The sequence below is a fragment of the Macaca fascicularis genome, chromosome 8 (genome assembly GCF_037993035.2).
Source record: "Macaca fascicularis isolate 582-1 chromosome 8, T2T-MFA8v1.1".
Taxonomy (NCBI): domain Eukaryota; kingdom Metazoa; phylum Chordata; class Mammalia; order Primates; family Cercopithecidae; genus Macaca; species Macaca fascicularis.
Genome location: NC_088382.1, coordinates 38738030 through 38764064, shown reverse-complemented (window position 1 = coordinate 38764064; position 26035 = coordinate 38738030). Strand labels below are relative to the sequence as shown.

The 26035-nt window shown below is 36.0% G+C and overlaps 1 protein-coding gene across 6 annotated transcripts in view; it reads right to left on the bottom strand.

Annotated features, from left to right (window-relative positions):
• Nucleotides 1-26035, bottom strand: part of UNC5D (unc-5 netrin receptor D) — a 571888-nt gene that overhangs the window by 339881 nt on the left and 205972 nt on the right. The gene's annotated exons all lie outside the window — the stretch shown is intronic.

The window sequence follows — 26035 nt, the reverse complement described above, 5'->3', positions numbered from 1 at the left end:
GCACATAACCATAACATGATAAAGCTAGAAAGATTCAGCAATAAGTTCAAACTAAAAATGTCCTGTATGCAGTAATCAGAGGAAAGCATCATATAGGACCAAGACCCTTTGGGACACACAGACGGGAATACAGAAGAACAAGAGATAAACGCAGCATATTGCTTAAGAGTATAAAGGGAATAAAACTGTAGAGCAATTATTCTAAGGTTGGAATCTTAGCTCAACCACCTACTGCTCTCTGACCTTGGGCAAGTCATCTAACTTCTCTGTGCCTCTGTTTCCTCATTTATAAAACTGGGATAACAATGCCCACCACTTTGGACTATTGTAAAGATTCAATGTCTGTATATATATATATATAAGTCCATTTGGACAATAAATACCTATGGCTCACAGAACACTAGGTAATACTCATTTATTTTTCTATGTAATGTCCTTCTTTCTCAGCACGTCTTGTGCATATATATATATATATATATATATATATATATATATGGCTTAAAATCATGCCTAGTACATAGTGTTTTATGAGGATTTGCTAATTAAATGAAGTGTTCACTTACCACCCAGTCAACTCTTATAAATGGTTATTACTATTGGGCCAGGCGCAGTGGCTCATGCCTATAATCCCAGCACTTTGGGAGGCTGAGGCAGGTGGATCACCTGAGGTTGGGAGTTCAAGACCAGCCTGACCAACATGGAGAAACCTCATCTCTACTAAAAATACAAAATTAGCCAGGCATGGTAGTGCATGCCTGTAATCCCAGTTACTCAGGAGTCTAAGGCAGGATAATCACTTGAAACCCGGAGGCGGAGGTTGCAGTGAACTGAGATTGCGCCATTTCATTCTAGCCTGGGCAACAAGAGCAAAACTCTGTCTCAAAAGAAAAAAAAAAAGGTTATTATTATAGATGCTCCTTGATTTATGATAGGGTTATACCCCAATAAACTCATCCTAAATAAGAAATATCGTAAGTTGAAAATTATACCTAACCTACCAAATATAACTTAACCTAACCAACTTTAAAGGTGTTCAGAGCACTTACTTTAGCCTATCGTTGGACAAAATCATCCAACAAAAATCCTGTTTTATAAGTATTGAATATCTTATCTAATTTCTTGAATACTGCACTGCAAGTGAAAAACAGAATAGGTGTATGGGTATTGAAATTATGGTTTCTATGGAAGGCATATCATTTTCATATCATTGTGAAGTTAAAAATTGTAAGTTAAACCACTGTAATTCAGAGACAATCTGTTTTACTGAGGAAAATGCAGATTACCTTCAGAAACAATACTTAAGTTTATCTTCATTTTTTTGAAGTATATTTTTTAATCAATATATAATATATAGCTTTATCTGAAGAATACAGGCAGCAATAATACCTATGTCATAGATGCAAGAAAATTATTTTGTTGATTAGACATAGTCAAAAAGCATTTTTGGTTTCTTAAAATTCTAAGAAAAAAAACCAATCCTGATATTATAAATAGATATCAATGTTATGAATAGATAAAAAGTAAAGGTTCTGGGTGCCCAGAATAGAAAACCTTGGTGAGCATACAGTGGCCTATCTTTTTGAGGATTATTCTCCGTATTGGTAGAAGACCAGTTACTCACTCTGAGCAAGGGACAGGACATGTGAACCATGGTCTCTAAAGTGTCAAAGATGGAGTTTTAGTGAGTCACTACTGTGTGCATTATTGTGCATTTCCTCATCCAGATTTATTCAGCACTTATAGACAAGACATATTACTAAGTGCTAAACAAGTTCCATTTTCATTTTTTGTCCTCAGGCAGCTTAAAACTCAGCAGAGGGATGATGCCTAGTACAATATGAACCTAACAAACATGTGTCACTGAATAGTTCCAGAATAATACAAAGAAATATTCAGACTAGAGTGTGGGAAGAGATCAGCATGTGTCAAAATAATCTGAAAAGGCTTTGTGGATAAAGAAGATAAATGGGAATGGATTCTTGAAGGACAGGAATGCCTAGAACAGCTGCAAAAGAGGGGTAGGTCATGCTGAATAGATCACCATGGAAGCCCAAAGACCAAAGACTAGAAGGCAGCACATAGTAATCAATGTCAGAGGTCAGTTTAGTTAGAATGCAGAGGAGCCTCTGCGGGTCTAAAATATATTACACAACTACCATGTGCAAACAGTAGGCCAGGTGCCAGACACAGGAGGCTGGAGGAGAGAGTACGATGATCTCATGGAGTTTTTGATATGGTGGAAGACATAAAACGGGCAAGAATAATGACCACAGGATGACATAGAGTGAGTTAAGTTACATAAGTGAAATTCAATTTCCCAAGCACATAAAATAAAAACTCCATGGCGGCAAGAACCAAATTTGTTGTGCTTATTGTTTTGACTTATTGTATTGAACAGCAGATGCTCGATAAATATTTGTTTAATGAATGAACCCCAAAGCACTATGAAAGATGCTAAATGCATGGGGCAGGACAGGTCAGTAGAGTGGAGAGGAAGACTGAGATCCAAGAAATGCTTCATGAATGAGCTGACATCTTCATGAAGTCAGAGACCATGAGCAGATGCTCAATAACAGAGAGGACATGAAAGATGCCACGGGAAAGGTCTCATGGTGAGGGAGCAAAAGAAGGGAAGAGAAAAACAGGGTTAGGGAGAGGAATGGTGAGCAGTTCAACTCAGCAGGCACTAACCTAGAAAGTAGAAAGCTTTCTGAGTCTTCATCTCATTGCAAACTAATCATTAAGAAATTATATCAAAGAGCTATGTGTACTTGTATGTATATCAAAACACTCTTCACAATATCAAAGATATGTATCAGTTTAAGTATCCATCAACAGAGGACTGGATTTTATAAAATGTTGCTTTGGTGTTCATTCATTAAACAAGTATTTACTGAACATCTACTCTGCCAAAACAATAAACACAACAGATTTGGTTCTTGCCCTCACACACCGTGGAATACTACTCAGTGATAAAAAAAAGAATAAAATCCTACCTTTTGCAGCAACATGGATGGAACTGGAGGCCATTTTCGTAATTGAAACAATTAAAAAATAAAGTAAAATACTGCATGTTCTCACTTATAAGTGGGAGCTAAACAATGTGTACACACGGACATAGAGTATAGAATAACAGATATTAAGCTTTGGAAGGGTGAAAGGGTGGGAGAGGGGTGAGAGATGAGAAAATACTTAATGGGTACAATGAACATTATTCCGGGATGGTTATAGTACAAGCTCAGATTTCAACACTACACAATAAATCCATGTAACAACACTGCATTTGTATTTTCTAAATTATACAAATAAAAAGAAATATGAGGGTTTATTAAGTCACTGATTCCTGAGCCCCACCTCTGCTGGGCAGGTGCAGATAAGGGCCAAGAATTTGGATTTCTAATCACTCCCAGGTGCTGCTGATGCTGCCTGGCTTTTAAATAGCACTTACCTAAAGAACACAAACTTAAAGACCAAAGAATATGAGTCAAGTAATGTCTATACTAGAAATTAAAGAAGGAAAAAAAATTTACTAAAAAATAAGGAATTATTTTTCAGCCTCCCAATCAGCATCATCATCTTTAAAGCAATTTTGAAATAACCCCTCATGTAACTCCTTTCCTCAAGTCTGTCTTAAAAATACTCTTTAAAAGTCTTAAAAATGTAACTAGCAGACTGGAGCCCCCAAATTCCACTGGTCAAAACGATATGGAACAACCATTAGCCTGAAACCTTCCAGGGATAGGCATAGGGTAAATAGAATACTTTTTTTAAACTCCAGTTCAGCCAGTTCATTTAAAAAGATTAATTTCAAATTGGTGACAACATGTGTCACTGCTACAGCTAGAAAATTCTGCAACAGACCAAAAGGGAGGCGGTGGTAGGATGGGAGGTTTTGGAGAATACTGGAAAAGAGATATAAAAATAAGATGACTTTTTAGGAACAAATTTGGAAACTTTCAGACAGAGGAGTATTATTTCCTGGTAGAATAATGCTTGATTTCCATACCTTCAGAAGTTCTCCTGTTACTGGTTTTGGACTGTAATTATAGCAGAAGACTCCAGAAGAAAAGAATAGGAGGAAACATTTGGAACTAAATTTTCTACAAATCTCTGTCGCTCGATGGGGGTAGAGGATGAATAATAAATACACTAAAGTAATTTTTTTCCTTGCTATGTCAGTACCCATATGAGATCCACAAGTCAGCTCGCCTAAACTATCTACTGTTTCAATAGAATATGTTGATTCATTGGGATATGCGAGGACACTATTGTCTAATAGGCAGATTTTTAGGCACTTTAAATGTTACTTTAGCCTCACAATTTATCCTAGAAATACATTAATATTCTCTCCATTTTATGCTTGCAGAAACAGGCTTAGAAAATTTGAAAGAATTGAAGGACCAAAAGGTAATGCATGTCAGTAGAAGGACTGAAACCTAGTTTCAAATGTGGACTCTCTGGGCTATTGTCCTGTAGGCCACTTCCTTTTTGCAGTTGATAAAAATTTTATAATCAGAACCTTGAGTTTAGCTGCAGTTCTCTTACAAAACAGCTAGCCATTTGTCCTTGGACATATTAACCCCCTGAATGCCATATGCCTTATAAAGATAAATTACATCAATTCAATAAGCATTTTAGTACATATTTAGTAGAGTTAGTGATAAGCATTTACTAGATTGTACATCTACAAAATATTGATCTTTTCTCCTTCCTTGCTGTGAGTTTAGCCAACTTCCTCCTCTTCTGTGCCACCATGAAAACTTGAGTTTTTATACAAATTAGATAAGCTATTACAGGGAGAGCACGTAAAACCACATGACATTAAAAATTGTTGCACCAAAATGCTCACTCTTAGTTCTGAGGATAATGGCAAAGATGATGGTGGTGGCACGGTGATGGGAGTCACTTTGCTAAGTGGTATTAATTAATACCTGCTTCAATACCTCTGGATTTCCCTGTGAAGATGAGATCCATGCTTGTGGAAGTACGAACTGTAGAACACCACACAGGTATTAGTTTCCATCTTCCCTTAAGGTGAAGTTCACATGCAACTGAGATTCTGTTAGGGAAGAAGTAATCCTCGCAGAACGGGCCATCAGAGTCACTGTGTTAGGCAAGAAGGTGTGGGTATGGGAAACAAACTGGGTTTCCTCTATGAGGTAAAAGATCTACAGACCCAAGGGCAACTAATTAATGCTCCATGTCAGAATTTGCAAAATTAGAAGAGGGGGTAAGGAAACTGAAACCTTCATTAAAATAACAGGGAATTTCTGAGATTCAGAGATGTCTAATGAAACTCATTTATTTAACAAATATTTACTAAACCATACCCAGTTATTTTGCTAGGCTTTTTTAAAGAACTAAAAGGAATGAATTAGTTAATTACACTTAGGTAATTACTTTTTTTTTGAAGTTTTTAAAAATTAGATCTACATCTAATATCACAATAAAACAAATGCTATGGAGGTTAAAGAATTAAACGTAAAGATCAAATGCATGAAGTAATTACGACAAAAGGTAAGTGAATTTTCTCTGATCTCCAGGTGCAGATTCTTTTGAGCATAGAGACAATGTAATATGGTATGTGAGTTACATCGCAATTAAACAAAATCTCAAACATTTAAAAAAAACCCAGTAAATCCCACATACAAATATAACATCTGCATGTTGGAAATGCAGGGAATCATTTACAATAATATTTTAAAATTGTCAATGCCTTTGGAGACTCGGGCGGAAAGGATGGGAATGGGGTGAGGGGTAAAAGGCTACAAATTGAGGTCAGGGTATACTGCTTGGGTAATGGGTGCACCAAAATCTCACAAATCACCACTGAAGAATTTACTCAGTTAACCAAATACTACCTGTTCCCCAAAAACCTATAGAAATAAAAAATTTAAGAAAAAAAGTCAATGCCTAAAAAGGTTTTCACAATACATTAAGCAAATACAAGCAGATTATAAAATTATAATAATCATAATGGCCACCAATTCAATTTTCAGTTTTAAACTTTTATATATTTTTCCAAATTTTCTGAAGTAACTTTTGATCACTCATAAATAAATACTACAGATTAATCACTTTTTTAATACAAAAATTATTGAAAGATGTGCATTTCTCAAACATGAATGAGCACCACTTATAGTTTGCAGATGGATCCCTTCCGAAGAGTTTCTGATGCAACAGATTCCCAGGTGATGTTGATGTTCCCATACTGGAGGGACCACACTTTAAACTATTGGGTTACAGATAGGATCACAGACTTCTGAGCCAGATTACTAAGTTTAAAGCTCACCTTCAACACTTGTTTTTAGTAGGTAAATTAACCTCTGAGCTTTAGTTTCTTCATTTGTCAAGTGAAAATTAAAATGGCACATAATGGTACCAATCCCTTAAGACAGTTACATAATTTAAATAAATTAACATTTACAGGGAACTCAGAAGCGCACTTATGTCATAGTAAATGTTAAATGTATTATTTTAGTGAGAATGAAAATCTAGCATTGTTTGTATTTCACTAAAAAAATCAATTAACAGGTTTAAAGATTTCTACATTTTGAAACTTACTCATAGTTTTTATTTTGTTAACTTCTTTCTAATTCCTTTGTATTTGCTTGTCACAAAGTCTTTCAGAATCTTGAAAATAATTATGTGTTTACTGAACGACAAGGAGTGGACAGAGTGGAAGAAGAGGCCAGTTAATCACTGAACCCTGAACCCAGGAGGTACTGGGGGCTGGCATGAGAGACAGGGAGACAGGAGGTTGGGGGCTACACTCTGATACCAACAGAAGAATGGATAAGGGCCGATGTACACAATCACTTGGTCAAGAAAGATCATCTACATTTAAATAATAAAAATATGACTCCAGGAGGGAAACATCATAATCCACCGCTAGGGTGATGCTATAGTCTATCATCTAAACTAAGACACTTTAAAAGTGAACAGAAGGAGGTGCTTTCTTAACAACTACAATTAGTTAAAATGCAAAAAGGATACTATCTGTAGCTTCCACCTTTTAAAATATCAAAATTACTAAATAAAAATTTGTTATTCTTTTGCTTTATCAACAAAGATAATTCTCATGAGGTTTGTGTTACTATGGAGTCTTGGAATTCTAATAGTCTTCAGAGGAAGCATAAGTGTAGTTGAAATAATAGAAACCTAGGAGTCAAAGAGTCTTCAATTCAGGGTGGACAGTGGACCGGGCCAGAAATTTCCCTCCTGGGTCCACATATTCTCTCATTTCTGTTGCCATTGATCTTCCTAAGGCAAGGATCAATTAAGGCACAAGTTTTTCCTCTTCTAATGTGATTTCAGAAGATGAATGAATTTGGGAATAGAAAGAGAGAAAGTATGTGTTTGTATATGTATGGTATATGCAATCATGCATATGCATGCACACTTACACACACACACACACTCATTCTATGTGTTACTTGAAAGGGAAAAAGAAAATTAATCAGGCCCTTCCATAAAGGCTGAAAAAAGAAAGAAAAGAAATCTGCAATAGGCTGATTACTTTCCAGGAGATAAACATTCTCTAAATGTTTAGAGTAATCTCAGATTGAACGTGCCTACAAACTGAAATTAGCCAAGTCCCCCGAAAGAGCTTATCACTCGGTTCAGTAAGAAGAGCTAGCAGAATGTTTAAAGAGTACGAAACCAAGTACTGTAACACATCCACATGTTGGTGGGACAGAATAGAGAATGGGAAATTTGATTTTTCTTTCAATAATGACTGCCAATTCAGTCACCTTCTGTATGGAGGATGAACATTCAGAGATGGGTGAAAAAACAGTTCCCCCAAATACTTTGAACATTAGATAAGAAAGCCTACCAAATCAAATTATTGTGTTATAATCTGTCAAATAATTTGTTTTCAACAAAAATGTGTTTAAAGAATGAGTAAGAACACTTACAATAAATATAAATTTCTATATTAAAAGCAGTGAAGAAAGTGACACTTTCGTATATCTTCTAAGAGGATTTACAAATAGCTACAATTTCTGATTCTATTCTCATTACAAAACATGATCAGCTAATATATATAACCTTTTGATACACTTTCATGGAGAGCTGTAAATGCAAATATAATTATATATCACATCCTAAGTATTTATGACAACAATCAGACCTCAAGAAAATAAGTTGGGAAAGATCTTTTACAAAATTGTCTTAAACTTGTAACCATAATAAAAAAAAAATTCTTTCCAGTGTGAAGCTATTACCATTGGCAGGCAACGATCTGAAATAGAAATGATGCAGTGCCGTCCTTCTGAACTAGAACTGAATATTCCACAGATTCCCATTGAGATCTGTAAGCTTTCTTTTGCAAGTCACCAAAGAACTAAACCCACCATCACTTAGACCAAGCAGCAGAAGATGACGCCATACCATGCCTCTTCTGTTCAAGGTCCAGCTGTGTGGTTTAGGCTCCTATCTCCTCTCACTGTTTCACAATTTTTCCCAGCCTAAGCATGCTGGCTGCCCCCGATTCAGCATTCTGTTGAGTCTGTGACTCCCACAGAATCATCTCCATGCCCTTCCCCTAGATCCTTCCGCATTTCCACAAAGAGCAAACCGACTCACTAGCAGAGAAGTCTCTGTATGCCCCAAGACAGCACACACAGTAGGTACAGATTTTACAGAAGTTCTCAGAATATCCTTCTTGGTAAAGCATAGTACAGTTTTCTTAGTAAATTAAATACAGTTACTTGGGTTTTAGCACCCTGAGATATAATAAGCTCCGGATAAATAACATGATATAAAGAACATATGCGAATATGTCCGAAGCCATGAGGTCACTCCTGTCCTCTCTCAATTACTGGCTGTAAACCCAGAGGAAGCTCCCTGAGCCTAATGGTCCTCACCTATAAAATGGTATTTTGATGTCTGTAATTTACTGTCAAATACTTAGGCACAGTGGTGTGTGTGTGTGTGAGAGAGAGAGAGACAGAAACAAAAACAGAGAGACAAGGTGTAAGAAATAGAGTTTTAATTTACAACCAACCCAAGGTAATTACTTGTCTGAGTTGGGTTTGCTCTCACATATCTAAGCATTATAGTAGCTACGACAAACACTTCCGCTATCCTTATCTCTACTCTGGAACAGAGGTTTTATTCATTAACATAAAACAGGTTTTTCATATGAATTTCCATTGGTGAATTTTGTGGTGCTCAAATTCCTTGGATTGTCTGGAAATATTATTCAAACTACTAAACATACTATTCTATCAACAAGTTATATAAAGACTGGACCTTTGAGGTGGGACTTGAGCTTTGTTTTTGAAAGTCTCTAATTCAACCACTATTTCAGAAGATTCTTGTTACCAATGCTGATTATAAATCACATACACCTCATGCCTCTAGAGTAACTGTTGTGTTTGTCACAATCAATCTTTCATGCATGCTGGGGGCAGAACCCTTAAAGAAGGGGATGGCAGATGTCACTGTTCACCTAGCGTGGTGTATAACTAATTTTGTAGTTTCCTTCTAATAAATATATTTATGTGTAGTAGAATTTGGTCCAAAATATACTTGTGAATGGCAGCAAGGTTATGAAGGAAGACACATATAACTCTCACCTAACTTCAATAACTATAGGTCGCTGCTATTAAAAAACAGAATAAAAACCACCAATTAAAAAAATCTAATAACCTTGAATAGCCAAATGTGTTTATGTCAATTTATAATAGGAAGAAAAATAAAATGAAAGTAATTTTATGTTTTGCAAGGAAACATAGGCTATGCAGGATGTACAGGGTTTTCTGAGGACAACATGTGCTATGATGCACTTGGAATATAGATAATGCTAAAAAATTACTTTGTTATCATTCTACAAATCAAACAGGTCCTGGAATCAGAATTCTATCAGCACAAGACAGGGCCCTTCATCAAACCCCTTAAAGAATTTCTGCTTCTCGTTGGTGGCCCCGCTTATTAGATGAACAATGGTCAGATGATGGATTCTATTGCATATGGCACTGATTCTCCTTCGTTCTTCCCAAGTAAGATCTAGTATAGACTCTTCAGCCAGCATATTCTCATTAGCCTACTCTATGACGCATCATAGCCCAAATGGGCAACCTATTTTATACCTCAGTTTCATTATACCAAAATCAAAGAGATGTCAATTGTTAGGAATCACTTTGAAATCCAATGACCCATGTCTAACATACTCTGTTTCTTAACTAACATTTTGACCTACTTCTGTTCTAGGATATTAAAAAGTTCACAATTCAAGGCACCACTGGGAAAAGGAAGTGGAGGAGACTAAATTACAGTAGTCACCCTTATCTGCAGGGGGTACATTCCAAGGCCCTCTGTGAATGCCTGAAACTGTGGATAATAGCAAACCCTATCTATACTACGTTTTTTCCTATACATACATACCTATAATAAAGTTTGATTTATAAATTAGACATAAGAGATTAACAATAACTAACAGAATAATTATAACAATACTGTAATAAAAGTTATTTCTCTCTCAAAATCTTACTGTGCTATACTCACCTATTTTTGGACTGAAGTTGAATGCAGGTAATTGAAAGCTAGGAAAGAGAAACCATGGATAGTCGAGGAGTATGTTCTGAGTTTCTCCTCTTTCTGGCTACATTTGAAACTGCTGTAGTGAAGAGAAACTATAATCCCTGGATCCAGCCTTATGAAATTTTAGGTTAAGGTCTACTGGTATAAGAAAACCAAATGTTCATGGCCAAGAGGAGAGTCACATTAACAGAAGATTGCCTGCCTCAAAGACCTGCAATCTTTCAGCAGCCAAAGTTTTAGAAAACATATAAAATGCAGATTCTTACTAAATCTTTCTCCAAAGAGTAGATACAGTCTGGTCCCTACCCTCCTCTCAGAACATGTACAGTTTTTCATGGAGATAAGATCACCATGTATGAATCATTGATCGGTATATATGAAAATACATGAATCAAGAACAATATTAGGAAGACAAAAATAGCACTCAATCAATGAACATATACTAATTCACTTGTGACAAATGTTTTATGTGGCAGAGTTGTCTAGGGAAGATAAAAATTGGCAACAGCCACTCATATTTGCATAACACTTCCACATGAATTAATATTCGTGTCTAAAATAAAGAGCAAGGGTAGCCCAGGAAGACTTTGGGGAGGAGGTGAGATGCAAAGGGTTTGCTTCTAAGTTAGTTACTTAATTTAGCATGCTAGTTAGGTACTTAACTTGCTAAATGGTGCTAGTTTAACAAATGGACCAAATATATTCATCAGGAAGATGCCAACAGAAGCAGACACTGAACTATTTGTCTGGCTGAATATAAGCTCAAAGTTTCAAAGATATCACAACAGAGAACAAAAAAAGCTTAAAATTCATGTTTTAATAGTTTTTCTCATAAAATAGGCTTCATGAGGAGCAGCTAAAAGTGGCTGAATTTTCCAAGAGACCTGGGCTGAGTTTGGAAGAATGCACTCGCTAACAGTGATTTGTGTTCCTGTGATATGCCCCCATGATACAACGGGGACTTGAAAATGAGATCATCAACATGCACTCAGAGGGCTTTTAGGATCCCAATGAAGCCCAGATGGACATGCTTAGTTTCTTACCTATGAAGAAACATTTCTCCACAAAAAAGAATGGAGTTAGGTAAAGCCCCCAGGGGCCTATTGCTATTGCCTGGCAATACAGGTCACCAGCATGATAGAGTTGAACTTGAGGACAGTGTGGTAAACAAAACATTGAGGATTAGAGGGTGGGTTATGGTGGGGAAAGCACTGATTCTGAAAATACTTGCTTTGTGACCTTTATGTCTCTATATAGTGCTACTGGACATACTTTCTTACAACTGAAAATAATTTCGCTACCTCCTTCAGTTTACCTTTAAAAGTGAAATACGCCAGCCTGAGAGATTTTTGACATATTGGTGGAGTCAGGAATTCAGTAAAGGTATAGACACATACTACAGGAACTGTGCTTTTCATATTTAGAAAGAAAACAACTTTCCATATTTAGAAGATGACTTTCCATATTTAGGAAAATGACTTTCCATATTTAGAAGATGGAAAAATGACTTTCCATATTTAGAAGATGGAAAAATGACTTTCCATATTTAGAAGATGACACCCTTCTTGGGAATGACAGGGAACTCAGATATACCTTAGTCTATCCCATGGCTTTGGCAGGTAGAGAAAATGAAGCCTAAAGAATTAGGGTGTTACTTTTCCATAGCTTCAAGAAACTTCTGCTAAAAGAAGCATTCATGATGTCACAAACACAGTGTTCTAAATCAGACACTGGTTTTAAAACTTGCCCAAGTAGTTACCACTTAATGGGTTGATTTGGGAAGAAAGGCACAAAATATTTATGCAGCTTGTGCACTTGTTTTGTTATCTGTTGCCCCCCACTGGCCAACAAGTAGCAGCAGACACCAAAGGGGAAAACATGGATCTCAGAGAAACTGTCAGTGGAGAATATCCCAAACAAATTTAGGTTTCCTGCAAATTAAGAAGAAGCGACTCTCATGTTATTTTTCCTAACAGTGGCACACACTGAATCAGCTTGCAGAATGCAGACATCATACACAGACATGATGATGATGATGATGACGACGACGATGATTTATTGACAGCCTACTGGGGACCAGGCACTATTTTAAGTACTTTTCGGTCTATAAGGCAATCTGTGGCATAGGCATTATTATTGTATTTCAAGATCTGGAACTAGGGGCTGAGAGAGTTTAAATAATTTGCCCAAGGTCACACTCAGCTTAGAAAAAAATCAATATATGAACCAGGTCAAAATACACAATTCATCAGGCCAGATTTCTGGCCCCTGCATCCATCTCTCCCAGAACAGAGTTCCTTTTATCTCCACTTATATGCTTAGCCTTACTATCCCTTAAACCAGACCTGTCCTCAGAATTATCTGACGTTGACTACAACCTCATGTCCTAATTTTGCTAAATAGGCCTCTGATAAATGTTCCCTGCTCTTGGATAAGTTGATATCCTAAATTCTCTAGCTCTTGGTCTCTTCTTTACCTGTTCTTGATCATTCACTAGAATTTTCCCTTAACTGCAAACTTATACTCGGAGCCTTGCTTCCTGCTGCAAACTTTGCCAAAGCAAATTTATGCAAAGGCTAGAATCAATATAAATCTCCCACTAAAGGTAGTTTGTCTTATGTTATTCTCTCCAGGAAAAAAAAAAAAATGTATACACATACACACAAATAAGGTGATCCTTGATAGTGAATGTGAGTGTAAAGACATTTATACTTTTCTATATACAAGATGCCCACATATCTTTGCTTAGAACAGACCTGTTTTTAAGCTGGTTGTCCCAGCATGATTACTAATAGTGCCCCATTAAACTCTCCAAACCATGTGAGTTTAAATGATACATTTTAAAGTTATTCTAATCCTATGCACCACTGAGGCACCATGAAGACACTCTACAAGTGTCACTTAATCTTTTTAAAATTTTCACATTCATTTTAAAATATCGCTAACCTTATTCCCATTATACAAATGAGTTAGGTGAAAATCAGAAAGGTCAAAATATATAATTCAAAATCCCATTATTACTAAATGGAGACAAAATTCAAAGCCATGTCTGCCTGGAGTTTGTCTCCTTACTCTATCATATTGTATTCTGCAAGGTTTTCTCAACTATTTTTTTTTCTTTTTGCCTTTTCCAAAATGGATGAAGAAAATAAGAATACTGAAAAACAAAGTACAGAGTTAAAACTGAGCCAGATGTAACAGTAATATCAGATTACTTACCATAAGATTCAATATTCTGACTTCTCATGAGAAAGCCAATCAGTTTACAAGCCAAGTATCAATAAGAGAAAAAAAAAATCAACTACTCAGACAAAATCCAACTGCTCCTGTTCCTATGTTCACAAAGCAGCAAACCATTTCTCACAGAAAAGGTACTCACAAAAGCGACACTGTAATCCAATGACAAAGATCATAACATCTTTACAGAAGACCCCACAAGTTTTTACAGGTCTCTTTTCTATAGCTTTCTTAGATATTGGCTAATGGCACCACTCCAAACCATAATTCAAAAAACTCCGTGGGTGGGGTGTTGGAGGATGGAGGAGAAAGATAGATTTTATAGGAAGCCAATAAAATATCATTCATGTATATAAATGTTGTTTGGCCTCGATATTGGGATGGATATTAGCATATTTAATGGTTTAGAATATTTAATAGGTATTCATCAGATATCCATCCATAGATGATATTTCCTTCAGCTGAACAATGATATGGGGAAGACCTGTTTATCTGCTGACAGAAAAGAACTTTGTTGAGCATTCTACATGGATCAAAAGGATTACTTTTTTTTTCATTGTAGTTTTATCTTACAGATGTGCCATCTACTCATTCCATGCTGGAGAGGAAATGTAACACATTGAAAAATCAAGAAGTCAATAAAATAAACATAATGTGATGGTTTTCAGGAAAACACCTATAGACAATGGCATACATTTAAATTTTTATCATGAGCATGATAAATGCAATACCCATTCTAAGAACATGAGAGCATACTTTGTCCCTTATAATTGCAAAGTATGAGCCAGGCACATGGCACAAACTTGTAATCCCAACTGCTCATGAAGTTGAGGCAGGAAATTTCTTATGCCCAGTGGTTTGAGACTAGCCTCGGCAACAAACATGGTGAGACACTGTCTCAAAGAAAAAAAAAATGACTATGGGAAACAAACATGGTGAAACACTGTCTCAAAGAAAAAAAATGACGAAGTATGAAAATGAGATTTTTAAAATGAAGTTCCTGCGTAGTAAATGACAGTAATAAATTGAATAAGATTCAAGTATTGCTATTAAACATATTTAAAACAATTTCTAGATACTTCCCCCCCAAAATATAGAATCATATAGCAATTGGTACTAAATATTTCATGAAAAAAAAATCTCTAGGCTTTTTATGTGTGTGTATGTATGTCTATTTGTTTTCTTAACTGAAACACAGTACGAGTTATGAATCTCAGTAGTCATCATTTTAGGGTATATAGTCCCTTAAGAATTTGTGGATTATAAAAATTTTTTGTCTTCCAGTCTCCACATTCCCACTCTCTCCTATTGTGACAGAATACAGTTTTTGATTAGTATTTATATGGAGATATACAATCTAATACTAAAAATTTCTGTATGACACTATCAATTGACCCAACTGAATGCCAACTCTTGAAAATACCAGAAAGTTTCTCAGCTAAATACAGTTTTTGATATCCTGAAGAGCAGTTTTTGAGTGCAGAAAAGGATTCAGTTCAGGGCTTTTGTTTAGCTTCTATTATACTAATTTTAAAGGAGTTATAAGCCCCAAAATATAGCTTTCTTAAATTAAGTAGCTAAATGAATCCTATTCCAAGTGTAATAAACATTATTTTAAGAGTGCTTTGACTAATGCTTGTTTTTATTATAAATTTAAACATCTTCAAACATTTAAAACAGCTTTTATATATTTAATATTTCTGAAGACTTCAACAGTCTCACTGATAGACCCTAGTGTATAATCAAATTATTGTTAGAATCAAATACATTAAAACTATAATGTGAAGAAATGCAAAATTTACAAATTATGTGCTCTAATGTTTACAAGCTTACTAAGTTCCCACTTACAATCAGTTATAACTTAATTATTCAAATTACAAATTTCAAATTGAAGTCACAGAATAATCTATTTTACTGACACTCCAAATATTCATAAATATTGCAAGTACAAATATTTAAGAATCCCTTTTAATATAAATATTAATAAAATCCATATCGTCTATACTTCACAGCTAAAACTTTCTAAGAGTTTGATAAATGCTTATTTCCAAGAAAATAATCATTTCAAGTGCATAATGTAACCCTGCAACATAATTTTGGTGTGATGTCTCAGTATTCTGCAGTTCAGAAAATGACCAGAATTCAAAGAGGTTGACTGCCTTTGACAGCTACCCTTAGAGGAAACTTTGAACACTATTTATAGCTTCTATGTCAATGATTCCATAACCCAGAGGAGACAGTGTCCAACACTTGAAATTCAAGTTTTACAGTTCATCTCCCCACCCACAGCTAATTTAGATATATCAGTTGATTACATTTGTTTTCTTCCTTGACCCTTATAACTTATTTTCATTTTATCTCCAAAAAAGCTTTACATTTTTTTGAATGAATTCTTACATTGTTTCATATGCTTAGAAATATTATAATGATGTAGCCAACTGGATTATTGTTATTACACATGGCTCTACTGTACTATCTGCATACAACTTCCAATGTCATTCTACCTGTAATTTCCAGTTCTTAGAAACTGTAGTACTTCTGTATTACCAAGTTAGTACATTTTAGCCAGCATATTTCTTTTGCCTGTTTTCCCCAGAAATGAATGAAAGAAATGTAGGAGTGAAGACAGAGAACATTTTGCTATTGTTGGAAAGTTATAACCTATCCTCTCTTACTACAAAAGTGAAATGCAATCTTTAATGTCTACATTAGGATGTGAATCATATTTAATCTTTCAAGTGTTCTTGGATTAATCTGTTTATAGTGTTTAAAGTATTTGAAAACAAAATTAAGAATTTACCATATTGGTAGTTATACATAAAATAGATATAGTAATTTTGATAAACCCCCACATAGAAAACAAAAAAGATTTCTAAAAATTCCAAATTATCAGTGAACCCTCTTCAGAAAAAAACTGTACTCCACAGTCTTTCCAAGTTTAAGAGGTTCAGCACCAGTTAATATAGAAGGATTCATTAAGTGCACAGATGAAGATATGGCCAGACTAAAACTAACACACACACACACACACACACACACACACACACCACATCACATACAATTTGAATAGCAGACCAAGGACCGATTCATATCTTTTCATTAATAACTGACTGCATCATTGCTTTAGGTCTAGCATTTGCCAGAGAAAATATTTTATGCTTACTACATAAACTGTACACTTTTTGTTTGCTTTTAATGCAATTTGATCTAGGAAAGAACTATCATGTAAGTTTTCACTCTCCTAACTTGCTTTTAAATTTTGGTATATCATGAAAAATATATGCCTCCTAATGAATGGTATATGAAAACAACTTCTAATTAAATTGTAGAACTATATTAGTGTTACAAGATTTGTATCTTGATTTATAATAAGAGAATGAAAATTATTTACGAAAGAGAAGAGAAAGCTGAAGTAGAAGAAGGAAAGATAACTTTAATTTATTCTGGGGAATAATTTCTTACAAAAAAAGCCAATAGCATGTAAAAAGAATGAAAGCAAATATTGTACATTTCCAGATGAGAAGTTTTAAAACAGATTATTTCTGTTACATAGTTATTACTTAAAATTAAAAAATTAAAATTACTTCCTTTAATTTCCAATACCCCCTCCCTCAAATAAAAATATTCTCGAGCTCCAGCCTCCAGCTCCCAGCATGAGTGACATAGAAGATGGGTGATTTCTGCATTTTCAACTGAGGCACCAGGTTCATCTCACTGGGGCATGTCTGACAGTTGGTGCTGGTCAATGGGTGCAGCCTGACCAGCAAGAGCTGAAGCACGGCAAGGAATCACCTCACCTGGGAAGCGCAAGGGGGAAGGGAATTCCTTTTCCCAGCCAAAGGAAATTGAGACACACAACACCTGGAAAATCAGGTAACTGCCACCCAAATAATGGGCTTTACCAAAGGTCTTAGCAAAAGGCACACCAAGAGATTATATCCCACATCTGGCCCAGAGGGTCACACATCCACAGAGTCTCCCTCATTGCTAGCAAAGCAGTCTGATATCTAACTGCAAGGTGGCAGTGAGGCTGGGTGAGGGGCGCCCACCATTGTTGAGGCTTAAGTAGGCAAACAAAGCTACTGGGAGGCTTGAATTGGGTGGAGCCCACCACAGTTCAAGGAAGCCTGCCTGCCTCTGTAGACTCCATCTCTGGGGACAGGGCATAGCTAAACAAAAAGCAGCAGAAACCTCAGCAGAGGTAAATGTCCCTGTCTGACAGCTTTGAAGAGAGCAGTGGATCTCCTAGCATGTATGCTGAGATCTGAGAACGGAGAGGGTGATTGCTCAAGTGGGTCCCTGACCCCTGAGTAGCCAAACTGGGAGACATCCCCCACTAGGTGCAGACCGACACCTCACACCTCACACAGCTGGGTACACCCCCGAGATGAAGCTTCCAGAGCAAGAATCAGACAGCAACACTCGCTGTGCAGCAATATTCTATCTTCTTCAGCCTCTGCTGCTGATACCCAGGCAAACAGGAGTGGATCTCAAGCAAACTCCAACAGACCTGCAGCTGAGGGTCCTGACTGTTAGAAGGAAAACTAACAAACAGAAAGGACACCCACACCAAAACCCCATCAGTATGTCACTAACATCAAAGAACAAAGGCAGAGAAAACCACAAAGATGGGGAAAAAGCAGTGCAGAAAAGCTGGAAATTCAAAAAATAAGAGTGCATCTCCCCCTCCAAAGGAATGCAGCTCATTGCCAGCAATGAAACAAAGCTGGATGGAGAATGACTTTGACGAGTTGAGAGAAGGTGGCTTCAGTTCATCAAACTTCTCACAGCTAAAGGAGAAACTATGTAACCAGCACAAAGAAACTAAAAACCTTGAAAAAAGATGTGACGAATGGCTAACTAGAATAACTAATGTAGAGAAGTCCTTAAAAGAACTGATACAGATGAAAACCATAACAGGAGAACTACATGACAAATGCACAAGCTTCAGTAACCAACTCGATCAACTGGAAGAAAGAGTATCAGTGACTAAAGATCAAATGAATGAAATGAAGCGAGAAGAGAAGCGTGGAGAAAAAAGAGGAAAAAGAAATGAACAAAGCCTCCAAGAAATATGGGATTATGTGATAAGACCAAATCTACGTCTGAGTGGTGTGCCTGAAAGTGATGGGGAAAATGGAACCAAGTTGGAAAACACTCTGCAGGATATCATCCAGGAGAACATCCCCATCCTTGTAAGGCAGGCCAACATTCAAATTCAGGAAATACAGAGAAAGCCACAAAGATACTCCTCGAGAAGAGCAACTCCAAGACACATAACTGTCAGATTCACCAAAGTGGAAATGAAGGAAAAAATGTTAAGAGCAGTGAGAGAGAAAGGTTGCGTTACACATAAAGGGAAGCCCTTCAGACTAACAGTAAATCTCTCTGCAGAAACTCTCCAAGCCAGAAGAGAGTGGGGGCCAATATCCAACATTCTTAAAGAAAAGAATTTTCAACCCAGAATTTCATATCCAGCCAAACTAAGTTTCATAAGTGAAGGAGAAATAAAATTATTTACAGACAAGCAAATGCTTAGAGATTTTGTCACCACCAGGCGTGCCCTACAAGAGATCCTGAAGGAAGCACTAAACATAGAAAGGAACAACAGGTACCAGCCATTGCAAAAACATGCCAAAATGTAAAGACCATTGAGGCTAGGAAGAAACTGCATCAACTAGCGAGCAAAATAACCAGCTAATATCATAATGACAGGATCAAGTTCACACATAACAATATTAACCTTAAATGTAAATGGACTAAATGGACCAATTAAAAGACACAGACTGGCAAATTGGATAAAGAGTCAAGACCCATCAGTTTGCTGTATTCAGGAGACCCATCTCACATGAAGAGACACACACAGGCTCAAAATAAAGGGATGGAGGAAGATCTACCAAGCAAATGGAAAACAAAAAAGGCAGGGGTTGTGATCTTAGTCTCTGATAAAACAGACTTTAAACCATCAAAGATCAAAAGAGACAAAGAAGGCCATTACATAATGGTAAAGGGATCAATTCATCAGGAAGAGCTAATTATCCTAAATATAAATGCACCCAATACAGGAGCACCCAGATTCATAAAGCAAGTCCTTAGATACTTACAAAGAGACTTAGACTCCCATACAATAATAATGGGAGACTTTAACACTCCACTGTCAACATTAGACAGATCAACAAGACAGAAAGTTAACAATGATTTCCAGTAATTGAACTCAACACTGCACCAAGCAGACTTAATAGACATCTACAGAACTCTCCACCCCAAATCAACAGAATATACATTCTTCTCAGCACCACATCACACTTATTCCAAAATTGACCACAGAGTTGGAAGTAAAGCACTCCTCAGCAAATGCACAAGAACAGAAATTACAACAAACTGTCTCTCAGACCACAGTGCAATCAAACAAGAACTCAGGACTAAGAAACTCAATCAAAACTGCTCAACTACATGGAAACTGAACAACCTGCTCCTGAATGACGACTGGGTATATAACGAAATGAAGGCAGAAATAAAGACGTTCTTTGAAACCAATGAGAACAAAGATACAACATACCAGAATCTCTGGGAAACATTTAAAGCAGTGTGTAGAGGGAAATTTATAGCACTAAATGCCCACAAGAGAAAGCAGGAAAGATCTAAAATTGACACCCTAACATCACAATTAAAAGAAGTACAGAAGCAAGAGCAAACACATTCAAAAGCTAGCAGAAGGCAAGAAATAATACGATCAGAGCAGAACTGAAGGGGATAGAGACACAAAAAACCTTCCAAAAAAATCAATGAATCCAGGAGCTGGTTTATTGAAAAGATCAACAAAATTGATAGACTGCTAGAAAGACTAATAAAGAAGAAAAGAGAGAAGAATCAAATAGATGCAATAAAAAATGATAAAGGGGATATCACCACCGACCCCACAGGAATACAAACTACCATCAGAGAATACTATAAACGCCTCTATGCAAACAAACTAGAAAACCTAGAAGAAATGGATAATTTCCTGGATAGTTACACTTTCCCAAGACTAAACCATGAAGAAGTTGAATCCCTGAATAGACCAATAGCAGGCTGTGAAATTGAGGCAATAATTAATAGCCTACCAACCAAAAAAAGTCCAGGACCAGATGGATTCACAGCCGAATTCTACCAGAGATACAAGGAGGAGTTGGTACCATTCTTTCTGAAGCTATTCCAATCAACAGAAAAAGAAGGAATCCTCCCTTACTCATTGTACGAGGGCAACATCATCCTGATACCAAAGCCTGGCAGAGATACAACAAAAAAAGATAATTTTAGACCAATATCCCTGATGAACATCAATGCAAAAATCCTCAATAAAATACTGGCAAACTGAATTCAGCAGCACATCAAAAAGCTTATCCACCATGATCAAGTGGGCTTCATCCCTGGGATGTAAGGCTGTTTCAACATATGCAAATCAATAATGATAATCCAGCATATAAACAGAACCAAAGACAAAAACCACATGATTATCTCAATAGATGCAGAAAAGGCCTTTGACAAAATTCAACAGCCCTTCATGATAAAAACTCTCAATAAATTCTATATTGATGGAACATATCTCAAAATACTAAGAGCTATTTATGACAAATCCACAACCAATATCCTACTGAAAGGGCAAAAACTGGAAGCATTCCCTTTGAAACCTGGCACAAGTCAGGGATGCCTTCTCTCACCACTCCTATTCAACATAGTGTTGGAAGTTCTGGCTAGGGCAATCAAGCAAGAGAAAGAAATAAAGGGTATTCAGTTAGGAAAAGAAGTCAAATTGTCCTGTTTGCAGATGACATGATTGTATATTTAGAAAACCCCATTGTCTCAGTCCAAAATCTCCTTAAGCTGATAAGCAACTTCAGCACAGTCTCAGGATACAAAATCAATGTCCAAAAATCACAAGCATTCTTATACACCAGTAACAGACAAACAAAGAGCCAAATCATGAATGAACTCCCATTTACAACAGCTTCAAAGATAATAAAATACCTAGGAATCCAACTTACAAGGGATGTAAAGGACCTCTTCAAGGAGAACTACAAACCACTGCTCAGTGAAGTAAAAGAGGACACAAACAAATGGAATAACAATACATGCTCATGGATAGGAAGAATCAATATTGTGAAAATGGCCATAATGCCCAAGGTAATTTATAGATTCAATGTCATCCCCATTAAGCTACCAATGACTTTCTTCACAGAATTGGAAAAAAACTGCTTTAAAGTTCATATGGGAACAAAAAAGAGCCCGCATTGCCAAGACAATCCTAAGTCAAAAGAACAAAGCTGGAAGCATCACGCTACCTGACTTCAAACTATACTACAAGGCTACAGTAACCAAAACAGCATGGTATTGGTACCAAAACAGAGATATAGACCAATGGAACAGAACAGAGTCCTCAGAAATAATACCACACATCTACAGACATCTGATCTTTGACAAACCTGACAAAAAACAAGAAATGGGGAAAGGATTCCCTATTTAATAAATAGTGCTGGGAAAATTGGCTAGCTATAAGTAGAAAGCTAAAACTGGATCCTTTCCTTACTCCTTATATGAAAATTAATTCAAGATAGATTAGAGACTTAAATGTTAGACCTAAAACCATAAAACCCCTAGAAGAAAACCTAGGCAATACCATTCAGGACATAGGCATGGGCAAGGACTTCATGTCTAAAACACCAAAAGCAACGGCAACAAAAGCCAGAATTGACAAATGGAATCTAATTAAACTTAAGAGCTTCTGCACAGCAAAAGGAACTACCATCAGAGTGAACAGGCAACCTACAGAATGGGAGAAAATTTTTGCAATCTACTCATCTGACAAAGGGCTAATATCCAGAACCTACAAAAAACTCAAATTTACAAGAAAAAAACAACCCCATCAAAAAGTTGGCAAAGGAGATGAACAGACACTTCTCAAAAGAAGACATTCATACAGCCAACAGACACATGAAAAAATGCTCATCATCACTGGCCATCAGAGAAATGCAAATCAAAACCACAATGAGATACCACCTGACATAAATTATAATGGCAATCACTAAAATATCAGGAAACAAGTGCTGGAGAGGATGTGGAGAAATAGGAACACTTTTACACTGTTGGTGGGATTGTAAACTAGTTCAACCATTATGGAAAACAGTATGGCGATTCCTCAAGGATCTAGAACTAGAAATACCATTTGACCCAGCCATCCCATTACTGGGTATATACCCAAAGGATTATAAATCATGCTGCTATAAAGACACAAGCACACGTATGTTTATTGCAGCACTATTCACAATCGCAAAGACTTGGAATCAGCCCAAATGTCCATCAGTGACACACTGGATTAAGAAATGTGGCACATATACACCATGGAATACTATGCAGCCATAAAAAAGGATGAGTTTGTGTCCTTTGTAGGGACATGAATGCAGCTGGAAACCATCATTCTCAGCAAACTATCGCAAGAACAGAAAACCAAATACCACATGTTCTCACTCATAGGTGGGAATTGAATAATGAGATCACTTGGACACAGGAAGGGGAACATCACACACTGGGTCCTATTGTAGGGAGGGGGTAAGGGGAAGGGAGAGCATTAGGAGATATACCTAATGTAAATGACGAGTTAATGGGTGCAGCACACCAGCATGGCACATATATACATATGTAACAAACCTGCATGTTGTGCACATGTACCCTAGAACTTAAAGTATAATTAAAAAAAATATTCTCACTTTGGAGCAACTCTAAGACAACAATTGATACTTTTAAATCTGAAATGGAATCATTGACTATCATTAGTGGAACTTGCTACATTTTTATTAAAGTGTTACCAAATTTATTTCCATATTTCAATTTTATACATGAGCTAATACATAAAATCCACATGAAATTGAGATTTAATTTACTGTCAATTTTGAGCCAAGATTTCATAAATTTCACCAAGTTTTTCAGTTAAGCTTAAAATTCATACTTTCTCAAATCAATAGATTTTAATGCTTTATACCAAGGCTTATCATTATGTTACATATTCTGACTTTTTAATATTTAAAAAAATGCTAGTTTTAAAATAAACTATTGTATAAATAAGGTGAGAATCACAGAATACACTACAAGCCTATGTCACAAAATAGAGTAGGAGTCAGGAAAGATAATTGATAAAGATCATAATTTAATTAATAAAGTTCCACTGGTACAAATTAGAATACAGTGTTTTCTTTATTTTATTTATTTATTTATTTATTTTGAGACAGAGGCTGTTGCCAGACTGGAGTGCAGTGGCGCGATCTCAGCTCGCTGTAACCTCTGCCAATGAAAATAAATACGTTAACTTTCACATCAAGAATCCAGGTTCAAGTGATTCTCCTGTCTCAGCCTCCCAAGTAGCTGGGATTATAGGAACGCAGCACCAGGCCTGGCCAATAGTATTTTCTTTATTCTTAGGGCCTTTGAGTACTGATGGTTTATAAACCAATTAAAAAGATATAAGAATTAAATGTAAATTTAGTATTCATGAATATTCCATTCATTTACATTCATAGTCTAGTCTAATAAAATAAGCGATTATTTTTAAAAGGAGTCTTTTCATAACCGAATTGAGTAAATTTTATTTTATTTTTTTTGTAGGGGAGAGCTGATAGAAATTAATACATGTAAACTTGTGTAAGTTACCATTTCTTTCTTTAATCTGTTAGTTTTTCCTCTCATATGCTAGTATAAAGCAAGAAGGAAATTTTAGAAAATCAGAAAAAGAACATTCTAAATGATTTGAGACTCAATATTACATCCTTAACAAATGGACCAAGGACATAAACATTTTGAGCTGAAAGAAGAGATTCCAAGGTATTTGTAAGTGCCAGGTAGACCTATCTCTTCTTGAGACTTCACTATTTCATTAGGTCATCCAACTACAATCTGATTCTTCTTCTTTTTAGACAAATTTGGCATACCAATAGAAATTCATCATCCAAGTCTTCATGCAAAGATAGTCAATGAAAATACATTAACTTTCACATCAAACATCAGAAATCAGTTAAGTATTCAATTCACCTTCATAAAAAATTAAGTGCCAACACTTTTTTAGTTATTACAGATATAATTATGTTTACGACATGGTCCCTCACCTCCCAAAATTTCAGTTAATCAGTAAATATATTTTGTATTTGTTTGTTCTTTGCTATTTACCTGTGAAACAGAATGAAATGTTCTTTATAAGAGTTTCAAGGAAATTAATTGTTCTTGTCACCAGACAAAGCTGCCTTGGCCTTGAAAGTGATAGCAGATCAAAGTACTCAGGCAGGACAGCCAACTATTTGGTGAATTGAATTGGGAAACTGAAACCTTTATTCTCATGCAAAGATGAAAGACACATAAATATTATATCCGTGCAAGTAAGATAAGATGGTTTATTATTTAACTGATGAGGGACCTGTTTTTCCAGCTCATTCCACCATGAAATATTATCTTCTTGCTTTTCTACTACCAAGCATAAAAGATTAGCTGCATAGAATTATGAGCTAACCCCAAGTTGTTCCAACACAAGTGATTCTAGTTGGAGTTAAAATATTTACTATAAAGCTTATTGGTAAGAGTAAAGTGTATAAAGTTTATTGGTAGGAGTGAAGTGGGTGTGGGGCTTTTCTGCATCCTGGACAGCACCTCAACCCAGCCTGGGAAGCTGTAATTTGTAAAACAAGAGAAAGAAAATTAAAAATCTTCCAGTTGAATACTTCCCATAATTTTCTGATTTATAAAACTATGTCATAATAATGTTGTCTCATTAAAACTGTGAGAAGTAAAAAACTATTTCAGGATGGGGTAATAACAACAACAACAACAACAACAGAGGTTTTTCTATATGCCAAATGTTATTTTAAATATTTTCCCCAGATAAAGTTGTTTGATCTTCACAATAATATTATGATGTAGGTGGCATTACTTTCCCTATTGTATAGATAAATAAACTGAGATTAAATAACTTGCCTAAGGTCACACAGCTAGTATATTATAGATCCAGAATTCCAACCCAGGTATACTGACTCCAGAGGCCATGCCGTTAACCATTCCTTTGTGACTTAATAAAAAAGTTTAAATTGAAATCAATATGCTTTTAAGGATGTTATAAAATTCATTTTAATATTCTGTTCAAAGTTAACTGTAACTTACACAGAAAATTGTTTACTTTCTGCCATTTAACAAATGGCTCGTTCTGCTTAATTTATTTCAAGAATGTGTTATTACT